Source organism: Mus musculus, chromosome 4, assembly GCF_000001635.26.
Source record: "Mus musculus strain C57BL/6J chromosome 4, GRCm38.p6 C57BL/6J".
Lineage (NCBI taxonomy): Eukaryota > Metazoa > Chordata > Mammalia > Rodentia > Muridae > Mus > Mus musculus.
Genome location: NC_000070.6, coordinates 114,329,297 through 114,347,292, shown reverse-complemented (window position 1 = coordinate 114,347,292; position 17,996 = coordinate 114,329,297). Strand labels below are relative to the sequence as shown.

The window sequence follows — 17,996 nt, the reverse complement described above, 5'->3', positions numbered from 1 at the left end:
CTCGCTTTCTCTGGGTAGTACATGGCTGTAGGACATGCCTGAGTACTTCTCCAAGGCTTTCTTAGAGAGTAGGCAAACTATTCAGAGGGACGATTTGGATATGAGCCTAATCTGGCACGACTCCCCAATACTGCATTGGCTTTCAGCTTCTGTAAACTCTTCCTTCAGCAGCAGACCAGGCTCTTTGCCCTGTTTATATGGCTCTTACCATGTGACCTTGAGTGGAATGCTCTACCTTCTTCAGTTTCCCATTTGTGTAAGGTAACAACTGGCTAGTCTGGAGAGTTAACACTTTCTGTTGTTGTTATTGCTTGTTTGAGACACTGTCGTATATTTTAGGCTGGCCTAGAACTTTCTATGCAGCCTAGGATGACCCTCAACGCTCAGTTCCCTTGCTTCATCTTCCTGAGTGCTAGAGGTGGAAGTGTCTGCTACCATACCTGGTTTATATGGTTCTTGGGATCAAAAGCAAGGCTTCCTATATGCTAGGCAAGTACTCTACCCATAAAACTACATTTCCAGCCCAAGAAACTCCTCAGTTCATTGTTTTCTCATGGTAAAGTCAGATGTCAGGATTATGGGTCACAAAGGCATGACATGGTGTAACCAACTTAGCAGTGCTCAGGGCACAAGGTGAGGACTTGGCACTAGAGAACTGGAGGCAATGTCTGTGAAAGTTCCAGGATGAGATGCTGGTGCAGAACAGGCTGGGAAGAAGGTAGCTGTTCTAGGATCATGAGTAGTATCTCTCTTGCTCTGGAGTTTCCAAGCTGGGCTCTGTGGGTGCTGACTGTGCCATAGATTCCATATAATGTTCCCTTAGAAAATGTTTGGTGATTTGTGGAATCTTGCTAGAGTCTTGGAAAGGCTATTTCACAATTGGAGTGAGGCTTCAGAAGTTTGGCAAATTCACATTTGTTACATTTTACACATGTGAGAATGTTTGCTGTGGGGCAAATTTATCTCATTTTTATCTCTGCACTTTACCCTCTTGAGGCACTTGTTCTCAAGGGAAATCAAGGTTCCTCTTGGAGAAAGGGGGCCGTGCTGCCATCTACAGGCGAAGAAGTGAGTAGACTCATTTTATAAAATGGTCAAAGAGCAAGGGAAGAAGTGAGGTTCAGTTACCAAGTTCAATATCTCTCTTACCTTGCTTCACACATCCCATTGGAACAGAATCTGTTTGTTGCAATCCAGAATGCTAATGGTGCCATTTCCATGGAGGGCCACCAGGAGATCTCTGGGGCTATCACACTACCAGCTGCATACACAGCCCATGATATTCAGTATCAGTCATTGCTTGCTTCATTCTATATTAGATCATCACTTCAACATTAGATCTTGATTCGTGAAGGTCCTGTGTCTTCACTGACCCCACTAGGATAATCCAAATGGCAGTTCCAAGAATATATTAAATAAGGACTTTTTTCTTGTGGATGAATGAACTCAGAGGACTTAGCTAAAAACTTGTCCCAGAGAAAGAAGCAGGCATGCTTTTAGAGTGAGCAATGCAGTCTGTTTAGTATGGGGAGCAAGAAGGGTAGGTCTGAGATCCTGCCCTCTATACCTCAGGGTGGAGTGGTAACTCATTGCTAAGTCTCCACGGTCTCAATATTGCAATTGCAATTAGACAACCTGGGTTTTCAGAGAGAGAGAGAGAAGGGCAAGCATGTATATTACCCTCAGGATGGCAAACCCAGTGAAGTTTTCTCCATTTTCCTAGGGAAGAAATTAGAACTCTGAATGCAGAATGGGCACACCCAGTGTTCCTCAGCAAGTTCAAACTGGAGTCAGGACTGGAGCCCAGGCTACCCAACTCCTCATTATAGGCTCTCTGAGAAAACTTTCACAGTTGGTGACCTCCCAGAGCAGGCCATGGCTACCCAGCCACAGCTCCCCTTCCCTGAGGGGTTTGGAGGTGAAGCTTAATCTTTAATGAATTGGTTTTTAGTTTAACTGCTCTTTTGGCAATGATTAATACCCAGTGACCTAGTCTGGCATGGGTGATCCTGACCAGGACTGACCTATGCATGTGCTGGTAGCCTGGACTTACTTGTAATTTGTTGAGGTTTGAGAGGGTGCAGGATGGCCCTCTACCACGGCATATACTCAGTAGTATGTCTGTGGCTATGCTATTAGATTGTTACTCTTCAGAAGGAAGCATCCTAAGTGACTCTGGCATAAGCAGCTGGTAATGTAAGTCATGTTAAGAATGTCCCTTGAGCTGTTGATGTGACAGCTCTGGTGTCTAAGGGTTCAAGGCATTACAGAAGTTGTGGCTTTTAATTAAAGACCATCCTCTAATGGCTGGATTCATAGCACAACCCAAGAGTATGTGTCTACAGGGACAAAACAAAGTCCCAATGGCAGGCCTGTTGTGGTGCTTGGGAGCAAGGATTTAGATCTGAGTGCAGAGGCTAGCAAGTAGTTATCTACTATAAGGACCTGGGGATGCTGAGTCAACTAGAGGAAGCTTTCCTATATGCTTATGCTTCCCCATAGTCTCCATTCTCAATCTGGCCATAGCATACCCTTTGAGGCAAGGTAGAATAGGTCCCACAACTGCATGATGGCCACCACTGGAGCAGCGGGGAGCCGTGGGCGGGGCTGGTCCTCTACCTTAGGATCATGGCATCTCTTCGGAGTGTCAATACTGCAAACTGGCTAATGTCTTGATCTTGTTGCCCATGGTCTGCTTTGTGTCTCAGAACTGGTAGGCACCAGCAATCCATCTGGCAGCAGTTTCCTCCCATGACTACTTAATAGATGTTTGTGGGTGTTGGCACTGTGACTCAGCATGGGGATTGGCATTGCAGTTTGATATTTTGGGGTAGGTGTATGGCCAGAAGAAGCTACAGTGGAATAGTGTTATCCCCTCCCTCAATGCTTCAGCCTTGCAGAAGTGTGCCCCTTCATGCTTCTGTCTTCATCTTCTTCCCTCTACCCAGAAGGCCCTGTGCAGAAACCGTCTATGGAACAACTCATCACTCAGCTTAGAGACTACTGCTCTAAATCTCAGGAACTGGAGAATCCTCAGCCTTGTCTTTCCTGTCCCAGCTTTCATGCTGTGCATATTGTCTGTTCACCTCTTCAACTCTAGCCTGGGACTTAGTGCCCAGGATAATGAACCTTGAGGTCACTCTTGGAGGATAATGACTTTTGAGGTCACTAAGCTTTGGGAAGACAGGAGTGACTCTACTGACCTATCCTGTAAGGAAAGATTGATTTGCAGGGTCAGACAGGCTGGAGCAGGTGACCATGAAGCCCCCCAGCGGAAGCTATGGTTGCTTCTCTGTTTTGGTTTTGCTTCTTTGTGTTTGCTTTTGTGGGCTTTTCATTTCAGACATTAATCTAGTTAATGCCAGCAATGTCATTTTGGCAAGCCAGCAATTTCCTTTTGCCCTTTATTTAATGAGCCCCACCCCACCCCCATCTCTATAATAAAAGGCATGCAGGTGGGTAATTATAGAGGTGTGAAATAGGGGTGCTGGGTCACCGCCAACTGAGCATTCTGGAGCATCCGTTGGAGAGGCTTTTGGAGAATTACCCAGCCCTACTATTCAGTTCCAGTGGGGAAATGGAATGTTAGAAAGGCTGAGAAACTCACAAAAGGAATACAAGCAGAAGGCAGAGCCAGACACCAGTCCAGGCTCCTAATTCCCAGCGGAGATCCTTTTCACTGCTTGATGTCAACTTCATCTCCTTATGGGTATTCTGTTGAACATCTCACAGGAATGCCATCAGTCCTTGCATCTATCCTTGCATCCATCCATTCATCAACACAGCCTTCCATCTGTCTACCCATGCATCCACATATCTTATAGATATTTATTGAGGGTTTACTACATACAAGGCACTGTGACTATGACAGTGAGCAGATAAGGACTGTTCCAGCTCTGTCCTCACATGGGATCAAACTCAGGTTATTAGGTATAATGGCAAGTACCTGACCCATGGTCATCTTACTAGCTCTATAATGCAGTGGTACCGAAACTTCAAAATGCAGTGACCCTCATCTAGTGGTGACCCCAACCATAAAATTATCTTCACTGCTACTTCATAACTGTAATTTTGTTACTGATATGAATCAAAATATAAATATCTGATAGACAGCATATCTGATACTTGGTCCTCAAAAGGATTGCAACCCAAAGAATGAGAACCACTACTGTAATGAGTCTTGAAGAACAGGTAAGAATTGACAGAAGGCAGAGAAAATGTTTAAAAGAATCTAGAAAGATATTTGCCAAAAGTGCACTGTTGAGCAGAGTTTATAAGATAGAAGAAAACAGGGAAGAGAAATTTTACTTTTGCTTTCTAAGTTTGCTACTCCTTGAATTAGAGTGTGAGTATTAGCATCTTGATAAAAAGACATTTCCATTTAGGAAACAAATGTTACAGGGTATTTGTGGGATAAGTGCCTCAAGGTAGAAGTAATAGAGAGGAGATTATGAGGCTGTGGAGGGCATTGAGGAACCATCTAAGGTTTTGAAGTGTTGGGCTGAGAGTTTGTCCTCCAAGTCATTGAGATGAAGCAAAGGCTGCATCCACAGTGCCTAGCAATGCCAGCCCATCATGGATGCTCAGCTGCCCGGTACTCAGTTACGAACAGAAAGGGAAGTCATGTCTTCTGGAGTTATCTAAGGTTAGAAACAGAAGGACTTTCTCCATGTGTACTGATGATAGAAGGGTTTTCCACTGCAGAAAAAAAAAATGTTCTACAGAGTTGATGAAGTGATTTGGGGAAGTCTATAAAACAAGAAAGGCCAGAATATTATGTTTTATTCTCAGATCAGAGGAGGGTGGAACTAACACATTCAGGAGACTTAACATCAGTTGACAACCACAGGGTGCACTGTTTTTCTAGTAAAAAAAATAATCCTCACCCAATACCAGATCAGGTTCCCCTGTCCCCCTCCACTGCCCCCTACCCTGTCTACTTTCCCTCCCAAGTCCCTCCCTCACTTCCCACTTGTGACTGCTTTCTTCTTTCTCCCAAGTGGGGGACTGAGGTGTCCTCACTTGGACACTTCAGCTTGTTGAGCCTTTTGAATTCTGTGGACTGTATTTTGTGATATATATATATGTATATATATATGGCTAATATCCACTTATTAGTGGGTACATACCATGCATGTCCTTTTGGGTCTGAGTTATCTCACTCAGGATGATACTTTCTAGTTTCATCCATTTGCCTGCAAAACTCAGGATGTCCTTGTTCTTAATTGCTAAGTAGTATTCCATTGTGTAAATGTACCACATTTTCTGAATCCATTCTTCTGTTGTGGAACATCTGGGTTGTTTCCAGCTTCTGGCTATCACAAATAAGGCCACTATGAACATAGTGGAACACGTTCCCCTGTGGCATGATGAGGCATTTTTTCGGTATATTCTCAAGAGTCTGACTGAAGCCCTGAGGGCCTGCAGAAAGAATGTAAACAGGTAACCTCAGGAAATAGGAGGTTGGGGGAGAAACCGTCAGAATGCACCAGAGACCTGGGAGGTGAGAGACTCCCTGGACTCACATTTCACCTTAGATGAAATGCAGACAGTAGAGAGAGGGAACTTATAGAGCCCACCTCCAGCAGGAAGACAGGACATCAAGTGAGGGATGGGATTGCTATCCCACAGTCACACCTCTGACCCATAATTGTTTCTGTCTGAAAGAATTACGGGGATGGGAATGGAGAAGAGCCTGAGGAAAAGGAGGCCCAGTGACAGGCCCAAAGTGGGATCCAGTTCAAGGGGAGGTCCCAAGGCCTGACACTATTACTGAGGCTATGGAGCGCTCACAAAAAGGGATCTAGCATGACTGCTCTCCAAAAGACCCAACAAGAAGCTGAAAGAGTCAGATGCATATATTTACATTCAACCAATGGACAGAAGATGCTGACCTCTGAGATTGAATTAGGGAAAAGCTGAAAGAAGCTGAGGAGGATGGCAGCCCTGTAGTAGGACTAGCAGTCTCAATTAACCTGGACCCCTGAGATCTCTCAGACACTGTACTACCAACTAGGCAGCTGATATGAGGCCCCCAACACACATACAGTAGAGGACTTCTTCGTCTGTGCTCATTCAGAGATGATGCACCTAACTCTCAAGAGACTGGAGGCCCCAGGGAGTTTAGAAGTCAGGTGGGATGGGGTGTGGGGACATCCATGTGGAGACTGGGTGGAGAGGAGGTGTTGGATGTGGAGCAGTTGGAGGGTAGATGGGAGGGGGCAGGCAATGGAATGGGGAATATGAAAAATGAATTACAAAGAAAATTAAATTAAAAAAAAACAATCCTAAGACAGAGTTTTCCACACCAGACAAAATGTTGATGTCTTTTGTGGTAAACATGACAAAAGCAGGTCACCACTATCTCTTGTCACCCAAATGCTGTCTGCTTCATTCTCTTTCCTCTTCCAAGAATCCTCAGCCTACAGGGGAAGAGAGTTCCCTCAAGTGCAATTCTAATCAGGTTGCTTCCTCATTTGATGTCCTTAGGGTAAATCTCAATCCCCTTGTCCCAACAGAGAACTTCTCTCGACCCATCCACCATGGTAAGTGTATTAGACTCCCGATCCTGAACACCTATAATGTGAGCCAGTATACCTCATATGTGAATCCTGCCTGCAGACAACTCAATGGCCCCAACCATTATGCCTTTACCCAGATGCCACACTCGCAAACCTCTGGACCATCCCATCCCTGTGATCTCCATTTTGCATTGGTTCAACCAACATCCATTCCTCCTTTAAGTTTCCATCCTAGGTTAGCTTTTACCTGAAGCTTTTATTTTTCTATTACCTGCATCCTTGGTTTTGAGTGAAATCGCTCATTCCTGCTTTGATAATTTGTGCCTACCATGCTCTGGTGTGTTCAGTACTCCAACTTTATTGATTCAGTAATGAACAGATATGCTAACTTGTCTTTATTATTATCAATGAGCAGACTTTGCATGTCCGTCTCCCCTGCTACACTCCACTTTCATAGTGGTCTGCTAGGAGGCCATGCTTATGCTTTTGGGTTTCCACAACCATCTCCCATTGCTAGAACTGTTCTCCTCTCCCAGGTCACTCATATTGTAGGGCTCAGGGGTTGTTAATTATTAGAATCCAGCCCACCTGGGGGTGCCTCTGATAAAAGGAAACAGAGTATAAAGTCTAATCGATGCCTCTTGCCTGGCGTCAGTCAGGGCTTCGGCTCCCTCTCCTGGGAATGGATCATTAATCTAGACACTTAGACCTGGAACACTGGGCCCAGGAAGTCCTGAAACATTCCTGACCACCCACGGCTCAGCTCATCAGTCCCAGCAGGCAGCCAGCCTCACCGCTGAGTTGCAGGATTTTACAATCTGAAGTGAGATGAGACTGAGCAGCTGCTCCAGACTCCCAAACAGGCCAGAAATCCAAACTCAGCTTCTGCAGCCCATGCTGGCCCAGAGTTCAGGATCTGGATGGGTGTTCCTGAAGAACAACCCTGGGCCCAGAGGGGACAGTCACAAGATGCTAAACCCAACTTTCCTCTTCTGTAAAAGGAGATACGGTTATCCCACTCACAAGACTGATGTTTAGGGTTAAAATCAATTTGAGATTTACACCTGATACATACGGCCAGTTACTATTATTAAGAATAATACTGTAGGTTATAAAGGGTGAATATTGTACAAGCTGGGTCCAGTTCTTCCTTCCAGCTCCATGTTATCAGAAATAAGAATCAGTCTTAAAATAGATTTACAAATACTTTGGCTATATAGCTAGGCTCAGGTACCATGAGTCCATCTTCCCACATATTTTTGGGTGAATCTCCTACATGCCTCTATCCCAGAATTCTTTCTACTTCCCAGGTGTTCCACCTTCTATTTCCTGCCTAACTCTCAGTCCATCAGATTTATTATTGACAGGTGATACATTAATACAATACACAAAATAGTCTCTATATCATATTAATTTCTCCATGCTTAGAGACTTTGACTTATAAAATGTTGTTTTTCTAGTTGAAAATTTTTATGTTGCCTGCATACTAAATATAAAGAAAGGGCATCCTTCCTTTTCCCTAACACCCTTTAGATTTCTTCCTGTATCTTATCAGTTTTCCCTACCTACAAGCTGCTTTCCAGACAGCAAAATAATCTTTCATAGATCTTTAGCTTGAGACTCCTTCCTCTGAGTGAATTTATTCCCAGCTTTCAAGGGCCTGTTCCTGTGTCTTCTCTCGAAGAAGTGCCTGCGCTTACCCACTAGAAACCTCTGTTGATGTTGATTTTACTTCTTGAGTTCTACATAGACCACCACAGCACATTGTTTAGGTTTTAGTTATTTTTCTTCATGAATAAATTTAGAATATCAACATGCAACTTCCTTGGGATGACTGATAGTCTAATCATGGCTAATCACAATGACAGCCACTAGTAGTCATTGGCTTCTTGGATGTTTTCTTTTTCCCTTTTAAACAGCTGAGTACCTCAAAAGAGACTATAGAATTAAAATAATCTGAATATGATTGTACTGGCTAGTTTTGTGTCACCTTGACACAGCTGGAGTTATCACAGAGAAAGGAGCTTCAGTTGAGGAAAAGTCTCCATGAGATCCAACTGTAAGGCATTTTCTTAATTAGTGATCAAGGGGGAAAGGCCCCTTGTGGGTGGAACCATCTCTGGGCTGGTAGTCTTGGTTCTATAAGAGAGCAGGCTGAGCAAGCCAGGGGAAGCAAGCCAGTAAAGAATATCCCTCCATAGCCTCTGCATCAGCTCCTACTCCCTGACCTGCTTGAGCTCCAGTCCTGACTTCTTTCAGTGATGAACAGCAATGTGGAAATGTAAGCTGAATAAACCCTTTCCTCCCCAACTTGCTTCTTGGTCATGATGTTTTTGCAAGAATAGAAACCCTGACTAAGACAATGATTCTATACTCTACTAATTCAGGGCTGTAACCTTAGAGGTTATTTTGTATTTTTCCAACTATTTGTTGTAAGAACAACTGTAAAATTAATATAACTGACCTCTTAGTATTTTGAACAGGAATCTAGAGACAACTATATTAGCTAGTAGAATGCCTTGTCTTGTGGCTCAGAACTATTCTTCCTGTTTGGGACCAGTTCTGCCTGCCTCTGGTTCTCTGTATCTTAGGCTGAAATAGAACAGATTTCTGAATCAGAAAGTTTCAGGAAGTGATCTTGGGCTATATGGGTTTATACCACAAAGCATGATACCCCAGGTAGGAGCCTATAGTATAAAACTCAATTGTTTTTAAAAGTTTATACCTTGTCTACTTTTAAGGGTTCTTTGGCCTCTGATATCCTTCAATGACACATCACAGTTCTATGAATTAAAACTAGGAGAAAGCATGAGAAAGGTACAGGGTCAAAGAGGGTAGGAGCCTGACAGGCCATGATCTGAGCTATGATTTGAGGACCTTAGGTAACTGGGAGAGGTGGAGTTTGTCTCCTTTACGTACTGTCTTACTGATTTTTTGCACAACATTTAGCATAGAATAGATGTTAGCTGTTCATCCATTGAGTGGATCAAAGGAATGTGTATAGAATAGTTCTTCAGATATGATATGTTGAGAATACATACTGGTTAGGTTTGTTCTTAATTTCTTGAAGAAACACTAATTTAATGCACGTATCCAGTATAGAACATTACTAGATTTTTCACTTGTTAATGGCTACCAAATCACACCTTCAAATGAAAGTTTTCCAGAGGACTATAGGTCTGAGGGGGTAGAAGGTTGGGAATGCTTCCTGCTCAGAAAAACCAATGCAGGCAGAGCTAGATGGCATGAAGCATCTCTGAGAAGGTGTCAGTAGTATTTGTAAGAACTCAGGTTTTTGAATCTTTTCCTGTGTCTGTAAGCCACCATTGGTAGAACTTCAGGTGATTCAGCCTTTGAAGGAATCTGTGAGGCAAGGTTGTTCACAGGGAATGGGGATTTGTGGAGCATAGAACTCCTTCAAGAAAGGGCATAAAATGATTATGGACAAGGACAGAACTCTATGGCTGAGGAAAGTGGTAGCCAGAGACTGGTAGGAAACAGAGGAAGCAGCTCAGAAATAAAAGGAGCCTTGTAAGCTACCTGGAGCTGCCTGGTCTGACTTCTCAAAGGATAGGGTGGGCTTCAGGGTGGCTTTGAGGACACAGGACACTTCACTGTGGCTCCATACCAAGCTTTATTATGGGATACACGGTTAACACTGCTTGAACTCACCCCTTCTATTTTAACCTTTTTTATTTTAAGCTAAGATCTTTCTCTCCCAATGGAGTTCTCCCATCTGGTCACAGAAACTGGATAAGTGGAAAGAAAAATCCTAGGATGCTGGAATTCCAGGAACGTTTCCAGAATGCCAAGAAAAATAGTTCTGTGATGAACCAATGGCACCATGGTGGCAGATCTGGAGAATACATTTGATTCTGTCTGAGTCACCATCTTATAGTATCACAAAGTCCTTGAGGTTGTCTGGTATATGCCATGATGGCACAGACCCAGGACCTCAGACACTGGAGGGAAGCCCCAGTCAGTAGCAAAGACAGGCTTTGGAACCAAATGCTGTAGAAACATGCCCCATTCTGATCAGATGCCAGAGGTTTCTGCATGGGTTTCTTAGGAGCTGTCTGACATGTAATTTTGCCTTATCAGCAGGAAGAAAGGATGACAGCGGGCAGTCTTCCTGGCCAAGCAGCCATCAGGACCCACATAAATATTTTCTCAGTGTCTGCATGGCCAGAATCTGCTGGCTGGCTTCCATGAGACAGTAAATAATTCAGATTGGTTGCTTCCTGACCACTTTCTTGGGTGTGTTTTCTGACGACTGTGTCTTTTGGAACGGACTCTGGGGAGACCTTGATAAGGGCAGTGAGCCAAGCTCTTACTGGATTCTGATGATGGCACATTGTGGTCAGGAAAGAAGTATCCGTGGGTCTTGATGTCTGTGCACTTGGAGGCAGAAGATGGCTTTTTACTCAGTCCTAAAGATCTTTCAAGTGGGGTCAAGAATGAATTTCAGGCACTAGGGTGGGGTGAGGTTAGAGTTTCTGGGACCAAAAAGTCAGAATTCAGCTCAAGTGGTAAATTGGGTAAGCTTGACCAAAGGCATGCTGGGGTTTTGGCAGATAAGCCAGTGTGGAAGGGAGAGATAGTACTGGAGCCAGTATGGTCTTAGATTATTACAGTGACCAGTTTTGGAGTTGTAAGTTCATGAGAGAGTGGGTGCAATAAGCCATATCTATTCATGTGAATTACCCAAGGCTTCTGAGGAGATGGCATTGGGACATTTAGGAATATACATGGTAGTTCTGGAAGTCAGGCTCTGGATGTCTTGCCTGGTTTATAGTAGGACTTCAATTGATAGTGGAAAGGAATGAAAATGGAGGGGAGGCCAGGCAATGTCTAGAAAAAGTGCCAGGGCTAGAGTGGTAGTGCAAGTGAACCTGGCAATGTTGGGGGGATATTAATAAAATTCTAGGTCTTATTTTCTGGTGGAGAGACTCTTAATTCTATGTCTCAAGCATTGTAGTTTCAAGATCCTTTAGAGGTCTGACTATGTAGTGGGAATGCTTTAGAACCTGTATTAGACTGACCTAGAAGAAAAAGCACAGGTCCCTGGTAGGTTTAAGGACACAGAATTCTAGATGGTTGGAACTGAGAGAACCTGTACTCATCAGTTGGCTCTTATCTTACAATGGGGATATTTGGGCCATGTGTCTTATTTGTCTTGACTCCAGCCCCACATGGTTGCTCAGTAGAGAATACAGTTGTTCTATCCCTGGAGGAGGTGGGGAATGAACTTATGAGGTAAGATATGACTTTTTAATATAAAACAATTATTGACTACAGGATTGGGGCCCTTTAATCTCCAGCAAGGATTTGTCACTCAGGCATTACTCAAAAAATAGTGTATATTAGTTATACAATATAGTGGTCTTCATTGTGACATTTTGATACATGTACATAAAGTTCTTCCATAGGATGATTTATTCCCCAATTACCCACAATTGTACTTCCTTCTCACCGGTCTACTTATTTCCTAATATTCTTGTTACTGTCGTGTTTTACCCTCTCATTTAACATATGAAAGTAGACAGATGATATTTGCATTAATTATTTTATATTGCTGTGACAAAACATACGATAAGAGTACTTTTAGGATTTATTTTGTGTTTCAGTTTGAGGGGATAATATGGCGAAAGGAGATTGAGAGAGTGGTTCACACTGTGTCCATAATGAGGAAGTAGAGATTATTTAACTGGCTTCCTTATTTTCACTTGTTTATTCAGTTGAGGATCCCAGCTCATTGTATGCTGTTGTCTGCATTTAGGGTGGGTCTTCCTTCTCAGTTACACTTCTCAGAAACACCCTCACAGACATACCCAGAGCTGTGTCTTGAAGGTGATTATATCTCCAGTAAAGTTCACAACAAAGATTAACCATACCAACTTCACTCCTTGCCATGTTGATATTCAAATGTAAGAGCCAAGATTACTAGATTTTCACTTGTTAATGGCTACCAAATCACACCTTCAAATGAAAGTTTCCCAGAGGACTACAGGTCTGAGGGGGTGGAAGGTTGGGAATGCTTCCTGCTCAGAAAAACCAATGCAGGCAGAGCTAAGTGGCATGAAGCATCTCTGAGAAGGTGTCAGTAGTATTTGTAAGAACTCAGGTTTTTGAATCTTTTCCTGTGTCTGTAAGCCACCATTGGTAGAACTTCAGGTGATTTACCTTTGAAGGAATCTGTGAGGCAAAGTTGTTCACAGGGAATGGGGATCCATGGAGCACAGAAGTCCTTCAAGAAAGTTGATATTCAAAATCCAGTTTTAAACTATGACATTTCACCTCAAAGGCCATGGATAACTTATAACATGAAATGCTCTTATTTCATTTGTCCCAAGAATCTTAACAGTTCCAACCTTATTCAAATGTCCTAAGTCTTTTCTGACACTAAAGGTGATTTTCTAACTATGAGACCCTGTAAGTCATGTACTTACAATGTATAATGGCAAAAAGTAAACACTCCTATTCTAAAAGAGAATGGGAAAGAAAATTCAACACAAGACCAAAATCAAGCCAAACAGTAAATCATAAAGTTTCTGGTCTGGCATCCGGGACTTGTTGCATCACCTGGGCTTCAGTGGGTTTCAGTAGTTCTGCCTTTTCAGCCCTACTGGAGTTTCTTTCCTGGAATAGCTCTACTTGGTACCTTCAGTTTTCCTCAGGGAATGTCCCGGGATTGCCAACAACTTGCAGCATTGCAACTTTGGCTTCTCCTTTGTGACTTTAAATAAAGGTCCTGCAGGAAACTTGACGCTTCCACAGTTTTTCTGGCCTCAGCAGTTTTCTAGAAGCTTGATGTAATCCTCTATGATTCCATAATGTTGCATTTTGCATGCCTGAAAAACCATGTGGAGAGTGTTGCTAAGGTCTTCTGCCAAATGAAGGTGTCACAGAACTTTCTCCTGGCATAGCAATAGTGGACTCTGTGTGGAATCTTTGAGAACACTAGAACACTCTTCTAGGCTTTTTATTTTCAAGCAGGAAACCCCTTTAGTTTCATTATCAGTTCAGGCTTTCTCTTTGTAAATGAATTTGCATTTTCATAAGCTAGAGCCTTTGTTGCTTGATGTCTTGTCTTTGGAACATCATTTCTATTGTCTCCGTGAAGAATTTGTGGTTTCTCTTTAATTGTACCAGCCAAATGTCTTTAACAATTAGAGCTGCTTTCTCTGTACTAATTTTGTTTGGTAACCTTTAAACTTGCTCACATAACTTTTCTTACCAAATTGCACCTTCTTGTGTATTTCTGATCTCTCTCATTATAAAAGGCATTATAAGAAACAACTGTGGAAAAGCTTGGTCTTTATGCTGTCTTTAGATTTCCTCCACTATTGTAGGAGGTTCTTGTGTTCTGTGTATTCAGAAGCTGATTTCTGTGGCCTAAGATGAAGTTGCAGTCCAGACATGGACATTGTCATGAATATTGGAGAATCTCCTGTATTAATTTGGTATAAAGAATGTTCCTCAATTATCTTTGATAGGTTAATAAAAGGCTGAACAGCTAATGACTGGGCAGAGAAGATAGAAATGCTGGAATTCTGATCCCAGCCAGGGATCTTCCGAGGGAGAAGAGCCAGGAGAATGAGTTCACAATAAGGCAGAAGATGGTCTAGCGGAAGAAATTGGCCACAAGGAAGGTGGAGGAAGGAAGAAGAGGAGAGGGAAGAGGAGGTCACCATGAGGCTGGGCATGAGGAGGAGTCAACAAGGAAGTTCTCCATGAGGACAGACATGGAGCAGAGCAAGTCAAGGAGAGACAAAATATAGGTAACCTGGAGCATGTGTTTGGCTAAGTAGTTAGATATCATACGGGGACAGGAATATTTGTTCTATTATTGTGCATAAATCTTGTTGAATAAATCAATAGGTCTCATCTCAATTATTAGGGTGCTAGCTGGGTTAGAAAAAAACTGCCACCTTTAAAACTCACCGTATACTCCATCAAGTGACTTAGTTCATTGCTGTTTTTCAAAATTCAACCTCATTTTTTATTCAATCTAGGACCCCAGCCAATGTGATAGTGTGACTCATATTGAAAGCAAGTCTTTCTTCCTCAATTAGATTTCTTTGGAAATCCTCACACAGACATGTCTTGAGATGTTATATCTTCTAGGTGATTCTAAGAGAAGACAAATTGACAGTGAAGGTTAACTCTCTGATTCCCACTCTTATTTTACTCACCAAGAAAATGGGTAGACCTGAAGATGAAACTTTTTTGAACCAGATTATAATCTAAGCCTTTTGCACTATCAATGCACAAGAGTTCTTAAATTTCCTTTATTTTGAGTTTTATTACAACACATTTTTCCTGATTTTGGAAAAAAAATGCTGCATTGTTGCAAGATTATGGACATTAGAGTGAGATGCTTTGAACCAGCAAGGTTCCCTGACAAAATTTGCCAGCATTTATAAGTCTCATTTTCTTCTTCTGAAAAATGGAACAATGACCACTGAAAGGCTAAATGGAGAATGTGTATAGAGTTCTAAGCAGTCAAAGGAGCCAAAGCAAATACTTTAGAAATAGTTATTACCATAATGCTTTGTTTGAAGCAAATGTCACCTAAACCTTAGCTCTACCAGCCAGGCTGCGTGTACTTTAGGAGCTATCCTCTATACTGAGTCTCAGTCATCGCACCAGTAATCTGGGGAAAATAACACCTACTTTACAGGGTTGTTGTGAGTTAGTTTTAGATGGTTCTAACAATGTTTGGCTTGCATTTATTTCTAGGCTTATGGAAAACTACATCATTGTGTAAAATATTTTAAAAATATTTAAAATAAATAAATAAAAAAAATCCGTCAGTCTCCAGATCCTGATGGATACAACAGGCTCAGGTGATAGGCTAGACACAGTCTATTCTGTTCTCACTATACTCTTTCTTAAGTGAAGACTCATCTTTTCTCAGGTATGAGCTGTTACGTCTGCTGCCTCAGAGATTCCCATTGTGTTTCTTGCCACAGATGATTTTCTTTTCAGAGAAAAGACTCACATAAAACAGAAATCTGGCCATTCTACTTACCTGCTCTAATACTCCTGGACGCAGCACTGGACTGGTTAGGGCAGTTTCTTCACTCTGTGTCCCAGGTTCCCTATAGTCCTCTATTTGAAATTTAAATTTAACTTATCTTCATTAGGGAAGATTCTGGAGCTCAGAAGTAGCTGGTACATATATTATTCTGACTTTTGTTTGTCTGTTGGCTTGTCTTATGGACCTTTCCTTGAAACACAGATTCCTTCTCTGGGACATTGGGAAATAAATTAGACTGATATCCCAGGGAGTGTTACGGCTTTAAGGATAATGTGCCCTGTAAAATTTCCATTGGACTCAGTCTCCAACGCTTCAGTATTAAGAGTTGTGACCTTTGGAATGTTTTTTAGGAGTGAGCGTCTGTCTTCATGAATGGGATTAGTTTCCTTATAACAGGACTTCTCAGCTGCCTTTCTGCCTTCCTCTATGTGAGGATTCAATGTGGTATCATCTTGGAAGCAGAGAATGGCTCTCATTAGACTTCATTGTTGGTGCTTTGAAATGGGAGCTATCCTCTAGAACTGTAAGAAAACAATTTCTGCTTTTAATATGTTACCAAGTTTGTGCTTTTTTTGTTTTGAGCAGTGCAGATGGCTAAGCCAGAGCCTTTTAGCTCAAAGGCATTTTGATAGATTTAATAGCCTGCATTGTAGTCGGGTTCTTTTATATGCACATGTGCACAGAAGCTCTCAGACACTAACTCACATGCAGTTTCACACACGCATGTACATACCTCCTCATACATCTGGATACACATTTATTTTCACAAGCACATTCCCACGTACACTTCTGGATCCCTGCGTTTCATTGAACACCCTCGCATATAGGCAAACTCCAGTATGCCTTGTAATCCACTGGAATCTCAATATTTAGAGCAAGGAAAAGCCTCAATACTCTTCCATAGAGTGAGGAATAAATGAGCATTCTTTCCCCTTCTGTTAATGCACACCTGTCTATACAGCTCTAAGATGTACACACTCCAGAATATTGATTCACACTGACAGACATTAGACACACTCAGAACATCAATACCCATTACATTCAGATGTCCTCAGAGTCCCTTATTGAAGCAAAGGAAGTCTGAAGGGGAAACTTATGGGTTCTTTGGAAAGTTGGTTGGATGGTGTTTTGCTGGGGCAAACACATGAAGTAATGTTTCATTAAAGTAGAAAGAGGTGTGAACGGCTAAGGAAGACTTGTGAAGGAACATTTCACTGAAGCAGACACAAAAGATGTTCTGCTAAAGCAAGCACATGAAAGGCTGTGTGATGAAGGATTCTTTGCTAACAACATGCATGTATTGGTATGCTTTACCTTGCAGGGTTGAGCTGCTTTTGTTGGGAATTCCATAGAGAGAAAAACACCAAAAAATTTCTGATAGTGTACTGCAGTTTGTTGCCGCTTTCACAGACTCAAGCTGATTGAATGCATGTGAAGGATATGTTATGTTTGAAGGGTATAAATAGGATTCCATGGAGTGACAGAAACAGCTTGACTTGAGGGAACAGCTAGTTGTGCAATGCTTGTGGTTCTTGTGTCTTTGCTGGTTTTTACTTCCCTGAGAGAGACACAATTGAGAGCTTCTCTTGCTGTCTCTCCAGGTCCCCCCTGCTGACTTGAGCCTAGGCTGAGGCCTGTCTGCCACTGCTGTTGTTAACCTGACTTACAGAACTAGATTGCTGACTGCTGGTGTATCTGTAAAGTTTTTGTGAGTGGATCCAGATGCTGCAGCCTGCTAAACTGTGAACTGACCTGCTGATTTCCAGATAACACAGATGGAAATTGCTCCAAAGAACCTTTCTAAACAGGTCCACTTCCCTGTATCCTCTCTTTTCCATTACCTCTGGTGGGTGGTGGGCTACAAGGGAGTTTAAAGCATTTAAGAACCATCATTAAAAATAAAATTTTGAAAAAAATGAGAGTTACAGAAGTCCTTTTCTGAATGGCTTGAATGTTCCCTTGTGGTCAGGTTTAGTCTTTAAGGATTAGCAAGGACCTTGGGCCAGGTGCAGAGTTAGCTTTACAGCCTTAACTCTGGACAGTTCTTCGTGAAAGTCAAATAACTTTACTAGAGGATATCTCATTTGATTTGTGATCCCTTGTTATTTTCTCTATATCCTGCCCAGAGAACAAAGACCTGGATAGTTTAGGCTGTCTACCTAAGGTCAGAAAGCCAGATAGCCAGAGTCCACAGCTCACCCTTCCACACTCTGCTCACTCTCTCTAAGTGAGTACTTTAAGGGAGTGATTTATTCTTTAGTTTTTTCTCTCCCTTCTTCCTTCCTTTCTTTCTTTCTTTCTTTCTTTCTTTCTTTCTTTCTTTCTTTCTTTCTTTCTTTCTTTCTTTCTTTCTTTCTTTCTTTCTTTCTTCCTTCCTTCCTTCCTTCCTTCCTTCCTTCCTTCCTTCCTTCCTTCCTTTCTTTCTCTCTCTC

The 17,996-nt window shown here is 42.3% G+C and overlaps 1 long non-coding RNA gene across 1 annotated transcript; it reads left to right on the top strand.

Annotated features, from left to right (window-relative positions):
* Positions 1-669: 669 nt before the first annotated feature.
* Gm40228 lies at positions 670-17,387 on the top strand. The gene is made up of 4 exons (XR_868021.1): positions 670-718; positions 14,018-14,302; positions 15,915-16,087; positions 17,166-17,387. It is a non-coding gene; the product is annotated as a predicted gene, 40228 (long non-coding RNA).
* The last annotated feature ends 609 nt before the right edge of the window (positions 17,388-17,996 follow it).